Below are 20,530 nucleotides of genomic sequence, written 5' to 3' on the forward strand. Positions count from 1 at the left end.
TGAGAGGTCTTTAAACCATCTGAGCATCTCTTTGAAGGGGACTGTGGTCTTGACTTTTCTCCTTTTTTTTCTTTTTCCCTTTTTTTACTTCTTGGCCCTGAGGAGAGTGGCTTTGCTCTGTTCCATGCTCCCAACTATGCACAGGCCCCAGACAAACAGGGTCCAACAATCATGCCTGAAATACCCAGGATAAAACTGTCTTTATGAGTTCAACTTAACCATTTTCTCTAGTGACCAAAAGCTGGTTTACATTTCCTGAAGAATCTTACCCATCTCAGAGACTACCAAGCCCAGACCTCATCACTTGACCATGAAATGTTTAACCATCTGCAGCAGATAAGGTGCTATACAGCTGTAGAGGAAACTGGAGGGTTCCATCTGATGTCTCCCCAAGGTCGAGAGAAAACAGACTCTCCAAACAAGGCGATGGCCGATTTACTAGTTAAGGGAACAACTCTTCAAGCAAGGATCATATTTGTTGTTACAAGTGAATTGCTGAACAGAACCGGAAGAAAACATGACCTGTATTATATGGGTAACTTTCTGATGTCAAGTCTAAGGGGAAGGGCAATAGCTTTGACCCAGATTCTGATACAGTAAAGGGCATTTTCCATAGCCTAGTATCTTAATGTTGGGAACCACGTAGTCTCAAATATATGGAAGGCAAACTTAAATGTTTACCTGGTAGATGGGAAAATAAATTAACTAGGGTTTTGCGGAAGGAAAAGAAGAACAGACCAAGTATTACTTGGCTATTTCAGTCACAAATTGTGCTAATGGACATGAGCCACCTTGTATGGAAGACTAAGGTGAGTATCTGTGTGGATGATGAAGGTAAGCTCCCTCCTGTTGACCATGAAGGCAGGCAGCCTGGTGTGGGTGATGAAGGCAAGCAGCTTCACGTGGACACTGAGGGCAAGCTACCACCCACGGATGATGGAGAAGCAGGAAGGCGAAAATGATGAAGATGTACCTTTCATTTCATCTCCATCAGGCAGAGATGAATACCGAGCCACAGACAGCAGAACTAAGGACAGCCTTCCTGAGCCTGTCATCATCAATATTAATTTCCTCAGATGCTTATTAGGTTTAAATGTGTTCCATGACTTTAATGCATACATGTGGCAGTAATGAATTCTTCCCTTCAGGAATGCACTTTACAGAAATGAGTCTGTTTATTGTAGACAAGAAGGAAGCACTTCTATTTGAAAGTTTCTTTTGTATCTTAAACAACATCAGCGGAGTACAATGCTCTGGTAAAAACCTGGGCAGGGAAACCATTGGCCTGGGTAGAAATTCTAGTGCTCATTGACCCTGAGCAAGCCACTTAACTGTTTCTGTACCTCAGTTTCCTCAGCTCCAAGATAGGAATGGTGGCACCCAGCTAGCACCATAGGGTGTTCTGACCCTCAGGGTCTGCTTTATATCCCAAGTGACACCTCATATGGGCCCTGTAGATTTATTCTCATCGTCACGCTCTATGAAAATCCTGTGGTCAGCACACAGATAAGAAAGCTGTGTTTGGAGAATGTAAGTGACTTGCTCAAGGTGACAATGAAGACAGTGGCAGCTAAAATGTGAATATGAGTATCTGCTTCCAGAGACCTAGCTACTACCGTCCATCCCCAAGCATTCAGGCCGCCACTTTTCAAGCATTCAAAGCCAGAAAATGGGGAGAGCGCACTATAGATGGAGGGTAACACGCAGAATTAGTTCCATTTTCTAGCAATGATTGCAGTGTAGATGGGGGGAGGTGGAAAGAATACAGGAGAAGAGGGTGACACCACCTGACCCCAAGAGCCCCATCTGCTTTGCCTATCTGTCTAAACTGCATTTCTTCATCCTTTTCCAATGTCAGTACAGAGCCACTCAACTATGAATAACTGAGAACTACACAATCAAGATGTTTATTGCTTCCAAAACAAGAGAGTCAGGAAAAATGGCTCAGCCAGTAAAAGCGCTTGCTGCTGCCCAAACTTGGTGACCTGAGTTCAATCCCTGGAAGCCATGTTAGGTGAAAAGAGAGCCCATACTCTTCTGGCCTTTACACGTCACATGTATCTCTATCTCTCTCTCTCTCTCTCTCTCTCTCTCTCTCTCTCTCTCTCTCTCTCTCTCTCTCGCTCTCTCTCCCTCTCCCTCTCCCTCTCCCTCTCTCTCTCTCTCTCTCTCACACACACACACACACAATACACATATACAACAGTAATAAGCTTTAAAAAAATGGGCCAGAGAGGTGGCTCAGAAGATGAAGACACTGGCATTACAAGCTGACAACCTGATTTTAATCTCTGGAAGTCACGTATAAAGGCAGATGTGGGGTAGTACGCATCTGTAAGCCCAACATCCTTACAGTGATTTGGGAGATGGAGTCAGGAGAATAGCCTGAACACAGGACAGCAGAAACAGGAAGAGAGAGCCTGCTTCGAAGGTGCGGAGTGAGGTCTGACTCCTGAGAGCTGTCCTGTGATCTGCAGACATGCACTGTGGTACACATGCACCCCACCCCAGTAATTAAGATATTAGTTGCAATGTTAGAAATGATAAAATGAAGTGTGGCCCCAGACAATGCCAGTTTAGGTCATCAATCTCACACCATTAGGTCTCTAAGTTCTGTGACACTATTGTCCTTTCCTCGTGTTCGCATTACAGCTGCAGCTGCTTCTACTTTCACAGTCTAACAGACTTTGTCTAAAACTGTGACGATGGCTAGCTAGCTGGAGCAATGGATCTGAACAGGAACTCCGTGGCACGTGTCCCCTGTGTTCTATTGACTAGAATGTTGTATATGAACAAAGATCGTGCTGGATCTTGGTACCCAGTAAGCCCTGAAATCTCAGTATCTTGGCACGATGGGGTTATTCCTTACTTGTGTCTCAATCCTTGTGTGCTGGGAGTCTCCTTCGTCTTGTAGCTATAACACCCAGAACATGTGGCCGAGAAAAGAAAAGAAAAAGTCTCCTCTGGGCTCCCATGGTCTCTCTTGTGCCTCTCTTCATAGTGGTCCTTTTCTCTCAGAATCATGGCCATCTTTCCAACTTTCACTTGCCATACCATCCTCCCACCCCTCCAAAAGCTGTAAGTTTTATAAGGTCAGAGATTGTGTTTCCCTCCCATCTTCCATGCCTGACCCATGGTGTGAGCTCCACAGATGTTTTAAGGAACCCCAATAAGAATGAGCATTTTTTTTTATAAACAATGATTTCAATCATTTGTGTCTAAGACATGTCTGGCTTTTTTAATCTTTAGAATTTCCAGTAGAGTCATAGCAGAGCAAGGGATATGAATCAGCCAATAAGCAAACATGGCTGTAAAAGAGACTGCAAAGCCTACCTCAGATATGTGGCCATAAATAAAGTCAATATTTGATCAATAACATGACCTGGGAAAAGCATTTCTTTAAAGGAACTGACTTTGGGAAACTCAAAGGATCTTTAAATGCCTGGCTTTGGAGCTACAACCAAAAGTCCCTCTCCAAGGTTGGTGTTAGAAGTTTCTTACGTGCCCCAGCACATGGTCACACAGCAATGGTGGCTGATACAGGAGGGAAGCAGTGCCTGGTACTGGAAACCTAGCCTACCCAGGGCTAGTCATAGATCTCAGAGGAGAACCAACAATCTTCACTAAGTCAGCATAATCCTTAGCTACAGTCTAAACATTTATCTTTACACCCACAGATAAGTATGGTCCTCGCCCCTCATCAAGGAAACTTCTCTTTGCAACAGAGGGAGACCATGACAGAAAACCACAGCCAATCAAAATGCAGAGCAGTGGAGCCCAGGCCCAGTGGACACAGCTACAAAACAACTCCGGCGCCAAAGGCCCAGAGAACATTGTAGAAAAGGGGACAGAAAGAGGGCGTGTGAAGGCCAGAGGATCAAGGAGTTTGCTATGAGATTGTGTCTCCTAGGAATGCCAGAAGCTACACCCATAAAGTCTCACCAACGTGACTGGCCAAGCCTGAGGTGAACATGGACAATGTCAAAGTAGATGGGGAAGCCCATGGGGCCTCAAGTCTACACAAAGAGCTATAACTAATTAAGAAATGCTGAGATCAGGAGAAATGGTCTTCCCCAGGGAAGAACACATCAATTGGATACCCAATAGCCAATAGCCAGTCCTAAAAACATATATACAATTAATGTTATATAGACCAAGCATGTGGTACTAAGGAATAAATAAATAAATATATAAATATATATATACACAACACAAATATATACATATATATGCATATAGTAACTGTTAATGAAAAAGAGGCCATGAATTTTAAAGAGGAGGGAAATGATGTAATCTCAAAAATAAATACTTAAAAAAGAGGTTAAAAATTAAATTTCCAGAAAAATTAATTAAGGAACTTTGGCAAGTAAGATAAACTACCAGTAAGGATTGTCACCACTACTGTGGTCAAAAACATATGGAGGATTAATTCTGCAAGGCACCAGACCTAATGATCCCACTCGGCCATGAGTCAGGTCCCATTTCTGTGCCTGTTCTGCTGATGGCTCCAGAGGGATTATTTAAGTTCTGGAGTGATGGCGAGGAAGATGAAAACCAGGCTGTCTCTCCAATTCCAAAAGCAACAGATTTTAATCAAGCTTTAGCTGGATCCAGGCTCTGGTCCTGGAAACTCTTGGCCCAAATCTCCTGGCTTGTAACAACAGTGTATTTCTTTCCACGCATGTGTTCCTGGATTGACAGGTTCAACTGGGTGGTCACTTTTAGCTTCTCATTTACTTGAAGTTGGATCATCTTGGGACTTGGAATGCCATTCAGTGCCACATCTACTGCATTCTGTTGTCTGGAAATGGCCACAACACAAAGCTAGTTTTCAGGGGAGGAGACTACACAGGAGGATGATGACCAGGGTCCTCCCTTTGTTGGGAACTGTCTTAGAGACTGGCAGTTCCGTGAGCAAATCTAAGTGAGCAAAATGTAAGGAACCCTCTGGCACATTCCTGTCTCTCAAGTAATGGTCTTTCATAGCCTGTGAGGGGGACAGGTCAAGTAGATCTCTAACACACACACACACACACACACACACACCACACACACACACACACACACACATGCACACGCACACAGAAAAAGAGAGAGAGAGACTTCTTTGTCAATTTTTCTCTGCAAAAATTATGCCATGCCATTTCTTTACTTGAATATAGGACTGGAACTTTGGTGTTTAGACGCCTAGGCCAGTGCCCTTCACAGAATTATCTAAATCGCCAAGGTTCAGAACTCTTGGGCACTTTGGATGAAATGGGGAGAAGACAGAGTCTCCGCCAGCTCAATGTAATCAAGGGGATAGAACTATGGAGCCAACACTTAAAGCATAAAAGGCAAGCACAATGGTTAGTGTTTTGACACGTGACTACACTTAGATGCTGGGAAACTGACATGGACCCACCACTTCCCAGGGTAATGATCTGTGATTTATGGGCCCATCCTTTACATGAATATTCAGAAATATCCAGCTATTGCTATGTGCTCTCTAAGGCTTTTTCTAGGAGTTAAAACTTAGTAGCTGGGCATGGTAATGCACACCTTTAAGTTCAAGGCCAGTCTGGTCTACATAACAGGTTTCTAGTCAGCTAGGACTACACAGTGAGACCCGGTTTAAATAAAAGCATTAAAAGTTAAAGTTAGAAATCAGGTATAATTAAGTATCGAAGTAAGTCTGGCATGGTGATACATTGCTGTCAGCACTGAGGAAGAGGCAGGAGGGTTAGGAGTTCAAGGCCAACCTCAGCCTCCTAGTGATTCAGAGACCAGTTTGGTCATGTATGACGGGACCCTGTCTCAAAGACAAAATACGACAAACATGAAAAATTAAATGTCTAGTAAGAAAGGGTTTGTTAAACCATGAAAGAATATTATTCTTTTTAAATGATGCTGCAGAAAAATACTTAGCTCAACGTAAATGATTACAGCATTATTTACAAGGAAAAAGATGATTTTTGAAAGAATATGAAATTATCTTCTTTTTAATTATTTTTATAATTTATTAAATTTATTGCATGTGCATTGGTGTGAAGGTGTCAGATCTCTTGGAACTGGAGTTACAGACAGTTGTGAGCCGCTATGTGGTACTGGGAACTGAACCCAGGTCCTCTGGAAGAGCAGCCAGTGCTCAGAACTGCTGAGCCATCCTCCCAGGCCTCTTTCTTATTCATGCCCTCACATTACATCCCATGCAGAAAAGAAGTCCATAAAGAAAAAGGGGTGGGGGAGCAGTGATGACACTCATCTCGAATCGGGAATTCTGACTGGTGCAGCGTTCATTTCACTGCACATAGCAGATGCTACCATTATGTTATTTGTGTATGTGTGTGCTGTATGCTCATGTGCATGTGTGTGCAGGTTCATGCTTGCAGGATATACATTCAGAGGTCAGACGGCACCATTCAGGAATCAGTTTTCTCCTTCCACTGTGGGATCCTGGAATCAAATTCAAGTCATCAGATCTGTGAAGTAAGTGCTTTTACCCAGTGAGCCATCTCATAGGCCCAGGTATTACTTTTGATCAAAGCCTTTGATTTATTTATTTATTGAAAAAAACCGGCAGATTTAAACTGATCTCACTCACCAAGATGAAAAGTGTGCAAAGGGACAGTCTAGAACCTTACAACCTTACATCTCTTTCAAATGCTTTTTAATTCAAGGTCTAATTTGATTTCTACAACTCCAGAAGACTGGACCACAGTGTTGTTTCTATACGTCTGTGAAGCTGACCTGGCTGTTTACTGGCAGCCAGGGACAGCCAGATCTCCAGGGCCTCAGATGCTGTCACAACACATTGCAAGCTCATGCTTGCTTTTGGAGAATCCATTTTCTATGCCACTTCATCTCCTGCTGTGCCAGCTGCCTCCCTGCTACTTTAGCTACCCAGAATCCATCACTCCATCCTTCAGTGGCCGTCAGCACTGGAAACCTGTGCTCCTCCAGCTCTGTCCAAATTCCAGATGTGGGCGACTCCAGCCTCGCCATCAGGAGTCTGCCTAGGAATCCTGCCAGCAATGTTAGAGAAGTGTTTGTGGCATGGTCAGGAGGCAGGCAAGTGCTGCCATGGCCTCGCTTCCCCTGCAGGACAGGGTGTTGATGCAAAGCCAGTTCAGAGGCGGAAGCAAGGCGGCACCCAGCCAAGTCTTTGGATAGCTCAGTCCAGATGTGCCAGAGAGAAGCTATGCCCCTAGGATGTTGTGCTTACTTGTGTCTGCGAGACAACTACTTTTTCCTTCCTTCATTCCTACCGCTCTTCTTGCTTCTTTCCCTTTTTTTTTTTTTTTTTTTTTTTTTTTTTTTTTTTTTTTTTTTTTTTTTCTGGTTTGGTTTTGTTCTTGTTGTGGAATTCCTGTTAGCTATCAACAACATGTTTTATGAAAACCATGTTCTGCAGCCTCAGTTTTCTCCTCTCTAGACCGAGGGCAATAACACCATCCAGCTCCTGCACAGACTGTGACCCTTGCATGAATCAGTATTATCAGGATAAGCACGGAGCTTACTATGCTCTGGGGGGTCGGTAAGTGTTACCCATCACTTCTAGGGCCTCAGGAAGAGTTGAATTCAGGAAAATGTTTCTTTCTAAAAATGAAAAAGCAAAGGCAAAGAAGAGCCCAGAGCATGAGAAAAGAGATTAATGAACTCATCAGCAAGCTGAGAGTTCAGACTTTATGGCTTGGGAGTTCCCTACCCCGCCCTTTTCACACATGTGCATGAGCATACATGCGTGAACACACATGCTCACCCTCTCAGGATCCCAGATGATGCTGGGTCCAGGGGAAACCTGAGCCACTATGTCAACAGTTATTAGAAACAGCAGGAGGATTAATCAGGCATGGAGGATGGGAGCTGTAGTGGTTGGCAGCACAGAAGCGGCTGGTTTTGCAATACAGTTTGGAGAGAAGGCAGGACAGTAATTTAGGGGAGAGTTAGCCTGGTCTCAGCGCCTCTGCCTTGCTGTAGAGGACACAGTACTGGCCCTGGGCACCGGCTCAGTGAAGACTGGTGGTTTGAGCAGAGTGTCAAGGGTGACCAAGCCAAGGCTCTCAAGGACTCTGTCTGAAACTCAGCCAGATGTTAGTACAGCAGGACTGAAATGGACGTGAGCTCCCACACACATGCGGAGGAACACACTCTGGCTGTGTTCACAGAAAAGGGCATTCTGTATGTAGTTCATAGACTCTCCGTTGGGAGGACTAGAGGACTGCCCCTGGAGATACTCCAGCCTGAACCCGTGTCTACACTCAGGGACTGTTCTAATGCACGCCTGTCGCTGGTGTTGCACTTCTGTGTGCCAGCAGCCCGGTGTCTGTGTCCCATTCTTTGCTTCTGTACACATCTATCTTCCTCATTCTCCTGAAATCCATCTCTCGCAATGTGTCTGATGGGCTAAGTTCAGGAAGGAGGCCGTGTTGTAAGGTGCCGGAGAAGCTAGTGTTGACCTTGTACCTTGAAGAGGCATTTTAAGTATGCTATACACCCCACTGCCAAGTATCTGTATTATATGTGCATGCATACATGGAGTAGGCATATAACCTGTGTCTAGGTCCCCTTTCTAGGTCCCCTGGGATTTTAGAAATCCAAGAACCGTCATTCAAGCCACTACCAACAGCAGGAAATCCTGTCACCTTATTTAAGTGTCCCTTTTCCTCAGTCCAGACCACTGCTCCAAGCATCACCCAGGCACCCTTCTCCTTATGACTTGTTTGTCAGGTGGCCCAGATGTGGACCCAGATTCCCCTCCCCCTCTACCCATTAAATGAAATAGTGAAAAACCATCAAAGATACACCCGACCTGTAGGGAAGATATTCCCTGCACCTCTGAGGTGGAGAGTTTGAATCATTATCTCTTCTCCCTTAGGATTCAACCCTCTGGCTTCTGGAGGCTCTGTGAGAGGCCACCAAAGCACTGGCTTAGAGCCCTTGTCCAAGGATCTGCAAAGATAAACTGGACGTTAGGCCTAAGACACAAACATGAAGCAAGTTTTAAAAAGATTTCTGCTGGGCGGTGGTGGCGCACACCTTTAATCCCAGTACTCAGGGGGCAGAGGCAGGAGGATCTCTATGAGTTGGAGGCCAGCCTGGTCTACAGAGCGAGTTCTAGGACAGCCAGGAGTACTCATAGAGAAACCTGTCTTGAAAACCAAAACAAGCAAAGAAAGAAACAAAGACTTATTTTTTCATTCTTATGTGTATGTATGTATGTATGTATGTATGTATGTGTATATGTGTGTGTGTATGTATGTGTGTATGTATGTTGTTGAGGGTTGCATTGTACAGGTGCCCACATGGGCCAGAAGAGCGTGTCAGACTCCATGGATTTTGAGTTACCGCTGACTGTGAGAAGTCTTACTGGGTGAAGGGAAAGGAACTTGGGCTTTCTGCAAAAGCAGGGAGTGGTCTGAAATGCTGGACCATCTCTCCAGCTCTACAAGCAAGTTTAGAAATGGGGATTGGATTTACATTAGATAAAATCCAGCTGTGGGATAGGTAGTGCTTAGAAACTGCCTGCAGCGGTCTTCTCAGTGGTCTCCTTCCTGGGAGAAGCCCAGGCCATGGGATAAAGCAACGCAGTCCGAGGTGGCTATCAGAAGCTTCAGCTGACTAATTGGTGACACTTGTAGTGTTCCTTGTTCGGGGGAGCAGCGTCAGTCACAGAGTTCTGGAAAAGCAGGAACCAGGAAGTGGCTGGCTGCCCATGGCCGCGCGCTTCTGAAGATGTTCCCTATTGGTCTTGCGGTTCGGTCTCCACTCAGCTGCACCTCCACCGAAGGTGAAGTGTTGGTTAGGAACAGAACCACAAGAGGCACAGGATGAGCAGGAAGGCAGAGACCCGTCCCACCACCACCCAGGTTTCTGCCACGCAAGTGCCTTGTCACTTTCTGACTCCTGGAATAGAATTTCGGAATGTTTTTCTGGCTTCAGTTTCCTCCCTGGACATTTTGGGGGAGCCCAGCATCACCACAGAGTTATAGAGTCGTAGAGGAGGCCCATCCTGGTAACAGGGCTGAGGCAGGAACCTGGTGAGCCAACTGGCTTTGAGCCTGATGAGCCTTGCGGCTAGAGCATCTCCCCCAGGCCCGCTGAGCCCTTCCCTGCTTCATCTGTGAAGCGGGAGACTTTCCCACCTGCCCAGAAGACTGTCCACAGGAGGCGATAAGAACATAAATGGGAAAAGCTTTTTTTTTTTTTTTTTTTAACATTTTTTGTGGTGCCTGGTATCAAACTGAAGACTTCACACCTGCTGGACAAGTAAGTGCTCTACTACTGAGCCACACCCCGGCCCCAGGAAAAGGGGTTTTATATTCTGAGGTTTCTCCTTATGTAAGTAGGAGTCCTCCTACCACGGGGTAAAAGGCTTATGAGGCCTGAGCCAGGCCGCAAGCGGTCACTCCTCATCTTCGGGACTGCACAGGACTGTGTCCTATTTTTGTACTATAAATATCAGTAACTCAGCCGTGCGCTTCAGCTCCCGCTGCTCATCATCCCAGCTCTTGGGAGCTGAAACAGGACGAATGTCACAGCTGTAGGCTAGCCTGAGCTACCTGGTGTGAGGCTCTGTGTGAAAACAAAAGATACAAGATTACCATTTCTTTTTAAAGCGTAAGGTTGCTTTCTCGTTCACTCCCTGCTCTCATCTCCTCTTTGCTCTGACTGACACAAACACGCTATCTTTAACAGAAAGTCAGGACATAATTGCTCTAGTAAAAAAAAGTAGGCATGGTTTGCAGCCCAGGGGGAAACCGCCTGATCTTTATATTTCCTTTTCACCTTAGACACAGGAAACAGAGGCAAGCAGCGACAGGTAGCTGAGAGTCACTGCTGGAGGGTGTGTCCTTTTCCCTAGCAGCCAGGTCCTAGGAGAAAAGCTAAACATGCTAGTTATATGCATTGAGAGAACTAAAGGCTAGAATAGAAAAAAAAAAAACATGCTGGACATGCAAACTTTCAGCCACGTATGCCTTCATCTAGTTTCTGTTGCTGTATCAAAATACTTGAGTGTAGGTGGGTTAGAGAGAATAGAGGTTTGTTTGCTTCACACGTCTGGGTGCTAGCATTTGATGAGGACTATTTTTTAAAATTAAATAACAGCACAACACGGTGGAGGGCATCTGCTGAGACAGAGTAAGTGTCTGGGGATGTTCTTTTCTTGTAAATCTATTGCATGCATCATGGGGGCCCCCCCTTTAGACTTCACCCAATCTTAGTCACTTCCCTAAATACCCACATCCAATTAGCACCCACGAAGAGGGAAGTGGATCAATGTAGTTCTTCTCACACACAACCTTTTAGGATCAGATTAAATCACAGCAGCGTATTACAATAAAGGAATGTACACCATGATCTCCATTGTGGGCAAGACTCTTATCCATGTAGACAGCCCCACAGAACTAATCAAACAACTCCATCTTTCCCAGCAAAATCCCATACGGTTAGCTCTGCATAGAAGAATGGAGAGCTTTATTTTTTTTCTGAGTTAACTTATATTTTGCACTTGGAAACAAAATAAATAAAGAAGCCAAGAAGAGAAAAGAAAAGAAAAGCACTGTAAGAGGAATCATGCAATCACGCGCAAGACCATGGTCTCCGAGGGACACGCACCGTTCCAATGGGTCTTGGGCTGTAGCCTGCTCTTTGGGGCTTGCTCTGGTGTCACTCACCTGCCATCTTTGTGGTCCTGGCACCCGTGGCCTGAAGTACATGCTTCAGCAGCGTGTGTTGAATGAACCTCTCTCCCAGTAGGTGAGCCATGTGGCTCTTAGCCAAGAGAAGCCGACAGAGGAAAGTTACCGTTGAAGTGGAAAGGGACTTCCCCTCATGAGTTAAAAAGTTTGTTCTGGGGTATTTGAATCTTTCTGTAGAAGGAGTAAGATAATGGAGGCTCCTGCATCAGGACAGGCTAACCCTTATTAAAAGAAAACGAAAGGTGGTTAAGTTTTTCTGTTGGACCAGTTTCCTGGTGACCAGCAGCGGCAGTTGATTATTTCTGGCCAGTCCCAGCAGGAGAGGGTTCCCAGTTGGGACAGGGAGACTGTAGAGCCCAAGTGAGGGGACTGGAGAGCCACCCAGCAGCCACCCAGCTACAGACTGAGTCCTTCTTCCCAAACAGAATCTGTGGTCTTACAATTCAGAGTCTTGACATGACCTTAGAGCCAGGCTGCTCAGGTTCAAGTCTGAATTCCCAGGACTTTAGGCAAATCCTATAACCTCAGTTCCACACCCTCAAAGGGAGACTAATGAAAACACCAACCTGCACCAATAATTTACTTCTGTTCAACAAATCACTCCCCAAGTCTGAGATCTCAAACCAATAACAAACGTTCGTTATCTCCATTTCTGAGGGCCAGGTGCTTGGGAATGGCTTACCTCAACACTGAGACTTCTTACAAACTTCAGTCACGTGTTGATCGTCTGAAGGCTTCACCAGGCCTGGAGGACCTCCTGAGAGCAGCAGTGGCGTCTTGGGATTGGTACTAATCCCTTATATACCAAGGTGAGGTAGAGATCAGTCACACTGGGACTTCACTGATGGTGGTCAAGCAGGGCTGTCCAGCGGGAGCCATCTCAGTCCTCACGGCCAACACATTTGGTAAACTACTTTCACAGCAGTCTCAAGTAGCCACAGAGACTGGATCCCACCCTCTAAGGTGTGTGTGTGTGAGAGAGAGACAGAGAGACAGAGAAAGAGACACAGAGAGAGACAGAAACAGAGACTGGCTTTTTTCCCCCCCAAAGACAGATTTCTTATTTCATTAAGTCTATTCCCTCCTAGGGGTGGTGGCTCATAGCTTGTGCTTCTCATTTTAGCACTGGTTGCAGAGTATGGAGGCCGAGACGGGACAATAACAGAGTCAAAGTCAGCCTGGGCTACATAGTGAAATCTTACAAAACAAATAGCCTGAAGAGACGGCTTAGTGGGTAAGAATAGTTGCTATGTAAACATGAAGATCTAAGTTCAAATCCCCAGTGCCCATGTAAAAAGTCAGAAGCAGTTGCTTGTGCCTGTAACCTCAGTACTGTGGAGCACAGACAGGAGAATTGTTGGGCTTGCTGGATGCCAGCTTAGCTCCTGGTTCACTGAGAACTATTTGAAAGGAATAAGGTGGAGAGAGATAGAGGAGGAGAAAACTGCCTGTTCTCCCCTAGCCTCTGTGAGCACACACACAGTGATCACACTTGCGCACACACACATCTCATACACCTGCGTACAGCACATCCTCACATATACAAACCCCCAGTTCCCTTAATTTGTATGGTTAATAATTTTATCTCTATATGTGATGTAGGAGTCTCCTCTGTATGTTGTGAATACCATTGGTTAATAAAGGAACTGGCTTGGCTTGAGAGGGTAGAACAGAGTTAGGTGGGGAAAACTAAACTGAATGCTGGGAGAAAGGAGGTGGAGTCAGAAAGAAGCCATGTAGCCTCCAGAGACAGACATGCCGAAACTTTGCCCTTTGCTGGACATAGCGATACGCAGATTACTAGAAATGGGTTAAATTAACATGTAAGAGCTAGCCAATAAGAAACTAGAGCTAATAGGCCAAGCAGTGATTTAATTAATTCAGTTTTTGTGTGATTATTTCTGGTCTGAGCTGCGGATAGACGGGAATGACCAAACAGCCTTCCTACAACATATATGAACATAAATGTTTTATGATAGGCATAGTTCCAAGCATTGGCCATGTCTCGGGAGAAGCCTCTACTTTCAGCAGCTGTCTTATCTTTTAATTTTTTAAAATTTATTTAAATTTTTTATACAGTATAGCTTGATCATATTTGTCCTCTTCTCCAAATCCTCCCAAAGCCTACCTACCCAACTTCATGCCCTTTCTCTCTCTCTCTCTCAAAAAAAAACCCTACAAAAACCCAAAAACCAAAATGGCTATCAAAAACCAAACAAACAAACAAACAAAAAAAAAATAATAAGACAAAAACAATACTAAAACCAAAAATAAAACCCTAAAAAAAAAACCCTAGAATTCATTTTGTTTTTGTCATCCTGGGCATGGGACCTGCCCTCAAGTACAGCTGAATACCCAGTAACACTTTGGATTTGAATTAGAGAAGACTAGTTTTTCCTTTCCCAACAGGTTTCAATTGCAGACAGCTTCACAGTTAAGGTTGGGACTTTGTGTCTACCTCCCCATCCCAGTGAGCAACTGTTCTTCACAACCGCCACACCTCCAGGACTTTAGTGAACACTGGATGAATTAATGCAAGTAAGTGCCAAAGACCGCCAGGCACACGGTCATTACCCCCGAGTGACCGCCGAAGACCGCCAGGCACATGGTCCTTACACCCGAGTGACTGCCATTCACACTCTCCTTGTTACTACGGTTACTGCTTTATTTGCTTTCCTTGCCTGCTCCTCAGTTCCCTCTCCCTAAGTTATCTCAGCACTGGAGGCTGACCCCCCTCTATTGACTTTTGGGACCTCCTGAGAGTGGCAACAGCTTCTTTGGATTGACCCGAATTCTTTATCTCCCAGGAAACGTACTACTGAGCCACACCAGTCGTGACAGGGGTCAAGCAGGGCTGTCCCGTGGGGGCCATCTCAGTCCTCATGATTGCTGAAGGGTTGGCCCTTGCTCTTCCTTTTTCACCTCCTCGGTGGGATGCCCAGGACAACAAGCCTGGGGGACATACACAGGGCCCTTACCCTTCTGCTACCCCGGTGTGGCAGGGTGGAATGAAATTTGAGAATTTGAACAAAACCCATCAGCAAGAAGATAGAACCACCCGTCTCCAGTGTGTAGGCTGTCCCCTGCAACCTAGGGCAGTTTGTGGAGGCTTTGGCAACCCCAGAGCCTTGGCTGTATCAACCCTGAAGGAGTGATGCCTCCTCCTAACAGGCCTGCTCGGAGTAGGTTCTGTGTCTAATGGAAAGACTGGTGTGCTAGCTGTGGTCTAGGCACCATGCTTCCCATGTCTGCCCTGGTCTCACCTGTGAACGATTCAGAAAGAGGTAGCTCATCACTTTGATGAGTTTCAGTTTCTGGACTTCTTTTCTTTAGCTTTAGGTATAGGTTCATGGGCCTGAGGCATGCAGGAGCATCACCTTGTGGGCCTTTCCTTTCATGGATGGTTCTATGGCTGCCCTCTCTCCCCTTGCAGTCAGGATCTATTGCAGAGCAGAAGACAGAGCATCCCCCTAATCCCACCACCTCTGAAAACCAATTTCTTTTCCTCCTGCCTCTTGCTCCATCTTCTCAGAACAGGATCCCACGCCCCTGAGTGGGGCGGGGGGGGGGGCATCTTGCACTCCGAACAAGGTTGTTCTTACCTCCCCCATTTGGGAAGTTTACTTTCCCTTTTGTGTTTTGAGATGGCCTTGAACTCACTATGTAGTCAGAGGATGGCCCTGATTTGCTTCTCCTGTCTCCCCCTCTCAAAAGGCTGAGACACAGCTGGATGCACCACATCTGGTTTTAGTCATGCTGGGAATTGTACCCAGGGCCTCCTGCATCTCAGACAGGCACTCTATCACCTGGGAGACATCCTCAGGTCCCCCCCCACCCCCACATCAATGCTCACTGCGCTTTCTTCAAGGAACCTAAGCGATCTCTGATGAACAAGGCTCTGGGTGGTATTCAGACTCAAATAATAGCACAGAAGAGGTGTGAAAGTGTAGACAGGGAGTGCGCACTTGACACACGCATTGGAGGCAAGAAAGAGTGATAGATAGAGCAGCAAGCACTGCCATACAAACTTGATAACTTTTTTTTTGTAAGAAGAGAAATAAAACTACGTGAAGAAAAATCCCCTCTGCTACCCACCCCTGGCTTGGTTGAAAATGTGAGGGAAAGAGGAACAAAATCATCCACAGTGCTGGACTTCCCTTTCACTTGGAAACCTACTGTCCATATTTACATTTGGTGGCTCCCTGTCTTGTTTCCATGGTTCCACGGGAGAAGGGGAGAGGCAAGAGAGCATGCTAATAGTAATTAATGGCCATGAGCAATCAGTTGACTTTCAGCCCATGGTTTCCTGGTTGGGTGTCTACAGAAGGTGTAGATGACCCGGTGACTCTACATAGCTGTGTGGATGAAGGAGATTTCACAGCGTGTATGTCTGGTGCTATAGCCCAAATCGAGTCTCATCTGGTGGGTGAAGGGTTTCCAGAGCTGGGAGTGAAACCTCTTTGACAAAATGATAACGCTTTAGGCTTTCATAACTAAATGTGACTCTACCACAGAGCAGAGTGTAGGACATAATCTTGCCAAGTGTTAGGAGACTAGAATTTCTCAACCTCAGCATTACTGCCTCCCTCACCAATTGGAGAGAGGCAGGTGGTGGCTTATTGTGTAGTCCAGGCTGGCCTTGAACTCAGCAGTCACAATGCTTCTGCCTCCCAAGAGCTGGGATTACAGGCAGGTGCCAGTGCACATGGCTGTAGATAGTTATTTGTGGGGGCCTTCCTGTGTCTTGTAGGATAGTCAGTGGCACCATTGGCTTCCAGTTCCCTAGAAGCCAGTACCACCTCCCCTCCCTTCATGGTTGTAACAACAAAAACATGGCACCATACATCCTGGTGCTATGGGTTTTAATTTTTAAAAATAACTTATTTATTTTTGTTTTATTTGCACTGGTGTTTTGTCTGAGTGTCTGTGGGAGGTTGTAAGATATTAGAGTTACAGACAGTTGTTAGCTGCCATGTGGGTGCTGGGAACTGAACCCTGGCTGTCTGGAGGAACAGTCAGTGTTCTTAGCTGCTGAGCTATTTCTCCAGACCTGGTGCTATTTGATACAGTTTCAGTGTGCTTCCAAGTTTCATATGTTGGGGCCTTGGCCTTAGTGAGCCAAGGTAATACTGAGCTTTTGGAACCTTTAAGAATGGAAAGTGGGCTCCAAAGCTACAGAGAAACCCTGTCTCGAAAAACCAAAAAAAAAAAAAAAAAAAAAAAAAACAAAAAAAAAAAAAAAAAAAAAAAGAATGGAAAGTGACTCGGACATTAGGGATACTGCCCTGTGGAGTTGCTAAGGGACCCCCAGTTTGGTCCTAGGAGACTGAGTTGTAGAAGTTCAAGCCCAACTACAGAATGGCTCTGGCCTTTGGCCTTGTCATGTGACATTTTCTGAAATCTATTGTGGGAATTTGGTTGTTCGGTCTAATGATCAATGGAATGGAGTGGGTTGGCCCGATGGGTGTGATTTTCTCATATGAGACACCTTAAGAATCAAGGGAGGAGGGTAGGACTTGGACTTGGAAGACTTCATGACTCTAAGGCTCAGTGACTTGGTCCTGAACTTGCCCCATCCTTCCCTGGTGGACGAAGAAGCAGTGACATCACTTCATTTAGTATTTGTGTGTTATTTCCAGTTCATCCCTTAATAAATAAGTCTTGATCCAAGACTTTTGTAGATTGCCACTTTAGAAATCAATACTGCCATCGTGATGCTATTCACCATGAGGCTCTCATCAGAGGCTGGACAGATGGGACCTTGGTCTTTCAGTCTTGAAAACCGAGCTAAAGTACCCAGTCTCAGTATTTCATTACAGGAATTGAACATGAACAAACACACCCAGTTAGGCAGCACACTCTGGAGTGATTAAAGCAAGAATTCTGGGAGTCATAGTGCCATGATTCCAAGCCCAGTGCCTCAACTTATAGGAAACTCAAATGTGTTAACAGATATAAAGGTAAGGTAATTTTTATAGATAAGTGTCTTCTTTTTCTAATGCTGTGGAGAGAAGCCACAACTAAAGAAACTTCCAGAAGAAATATTTTATTGGGTCTTGTTTACAGTTTCAGAGGGTTTGTGCATGACCTTCGTGGTGTGGAACATGACAGTGGTAGGTAGACATGACCCTGGAGCATAGCTGAGAGTTTACATGTTGAGACACATCACAAGGCAGAGAAAGAGACACTGAGGAAAATGTCCTGGACTTTTGAAATCTTCAAGCCCACCCTCAGTGACACATCTCCTCCAACAAGGCCACACCTCCTAATCCTTCCCAAATAGTTCCACCGACTAGGAACTAAACATTCAAATATATGAACCTATGGAAGTCATTCTCATCCAAATCACCATCATAGGCTACAAACTAAGGCAATTTATCCTCCAAACCTGAGCAACTTGGGAGTAAAAGGGTTGCAAAACATAGTTTCAGAGATTGTGGTTGTTAGCAAAGTGAGTTCATAAACCCATATACTGCATTGAGCTAAAAGCTGAACCTGATGTCCCCTGTGTGACTATCTAGCAAAATCCATCACTCACAGAGACTTCATTTGATCTTGCCAAACCTCATATGGTCTCACTGCTGGTGTCATCCCCTTCTCATATGTGGGAACACTGAAGAACGAAGAAGCCCCAAATCACACAGGGAATTGTGTGGTCTGGATTGCCGTCCCAGCAGACTAGTTTTGAAGCCCATGTTCTTAACTAATGACCATGGTGCTCAGGCATCTGAGGCAAGTTGTACTACTCAGCATGTTCTATTGTACACACACCACTAGCCCCAGGGAAGCTCTAGGTTACCAACCTCACTCCCGATGGAGCATCTTTAGGAAGCAGCATGTTCAGGGGTTGCTGTGATAGAGAGCAGATGGCACGCAGAGATCACTATGTAGTAGAAGAGAGACAGGTGGTGCCCAACCTGATGCTTGATTTTGAAAAGCTGGTCAGGGCTCCAAAGGCACACCAGTTCCAGGAACTGGTCTCTGCAGTAGGACATGCCGTCTTGGACCAAGTTGGTCTTTAGGGACACACGAAGGTGATACAAATGGAGAATGTTGCAGAGTCTCCGGCCACATCATTCACCACTGGCAGAACCCAGATGGTATTTATTGATAGTGATGGTCAGCTATGCCACCCTTGTTGGTTAATTAAGCTTGCAGATTCCAGTGAGGACAGACAGGAATAGTAGCTTTTGAATCTGGCAATCTGAGCAGGCAGCAGAGGAACATCCTAGAAAAGTGTCATATAATTCTACCTCTGGTCAGCAGATTATAGGGGGGGCAGGCACAAAGCCCAGTTTTCCCCCCTGGCCAGGTAATCAGACACAGTTTTTGGAACTGTGATGTCTATGCTTTTCTGATTATCTCTTGTACTCCTTTCTCATTCTGGGGCTGTTTGGGCTCAGGCACTTCATGAAATGCTGAGTCCAGAGTCAGCTAGTATCAATCTTGAACTCCTTCAGGGGCATTTGGGCGGGGGTGGGGTAGTTAACTTGAAAAAAAAAAACCCAATTAACTATGCATCTGGGTGATTCCTTTTTACAAAACAAGAGTACATATGGATACCTACAGAATATGAAAGAGTCACTTTCAGTTGTCCGTTCTGATCTCTCTCTCCCTTCCCCTCTCTGCACAGAATCAGTATCTCTCGACCCCAATCAGACAGTTTCCAAAATCCCACCTCAGAGAGATTTTCAGTCTCTTTGCCTTTTTCAAAAACCAACTGGCTCTGCTTTCCAGCTTGAAGCTAGTCAAAGCCCAAGCTGAGCCTCTCCCGCCGACATGGGATCTGCACCCAGAGTTAGAAGTCACATTGTGTCCTCACACACGGGCGATAAGCAGGGGCACAAATGCATGCATTTCCAGACATCACATCAAGCTGGCACATGCTGTTCTTCAGAAACACACGGAGACAACTGCCAGGCAGAATGGGCAGAGGGAGAGACCTGGGCATGTGAGGAAGGGAGAGGGCATGAGGTCGTAGGTGACTGGAGTACTTAGAGGAGGAGGTGTCTAGACCTCAAGCCCCAGACACACTCTTAATTCTCCAACCACCTCATTTTCTAGAGAAGGAAGCTAGAAAGCACTGGTAGGTGGTGTGGTGGCAAGGAGGAAGTTGAGGGGCCAGGATCTTATATGAGTCACCAAAGGTAACCTTGGACAAGTCATTCGTGCTGAGGCTCAGTTTTCTCCTCTGACAGAATCAGACTGCCCTGGCTTTCTCATACTGGGTGCCTGAGGCACATTTACAGCTTGACTGTGCACCGGACCTCTTTCCCTCCCCTCTCCCTCCCTCTTGCTCCTCCCTGAATTTCCATTCTGGGAATCAAAAGGAGGACTTCATAAGTGCTAGGTTATAGGCTCTACTAAGGAACCAAATTCTCAGGCAAAGAAATTTCCATTTTACAAATAAAAGCAAACAAACTCGTGTACAGAGTGATGAACTCACTCTAAAGTCAAATAAACCCCAGCCCATTACAAGTTGCTTTAATGGGTTTTAAACCACACAGGTCCATACCATTTCCAAAGTTCAACTCTGACACGCTTCAATCAAGGTTAGCTAAATAGGTGGATGGATAAAGGGCTTCCAATAGTCAGTGTCCATGAAAGATGAAGAAGGCTGTACCGGGGGAGGGAGGCAGGGATTATTTTATTTTTCTGGTTTAAGAGCTCTCAGACTGCCCAAGAGTCTGAGCCCTCTGCCTTGGTGGCCACATCCCCGCCCACGGTGTCAGGTTAGTGTTGCCAAGCACTTCCTCGTTCCGGTGCGCCCTGGACGCCGCTCCTACGCCCAGCGCCTGGGCAGCTGCTCAGGCGGGAGGGGGCGAGAGGGGAGGTGTCGCAACTGCCTC

This window comes from Arvicola amphibius, chromosome 1 (assembly GCF_903992535.2).
Source record: "Arvicola amphibius chromosome 1, mArvAmp1.2, whole genome shotgun sequence".
Lineage (NCBI taxonomy): Eukaryota > Metazoa > Chordata > Mammalia > Rodentia > Cricetidae > Arvicola > Arvicola amphibius.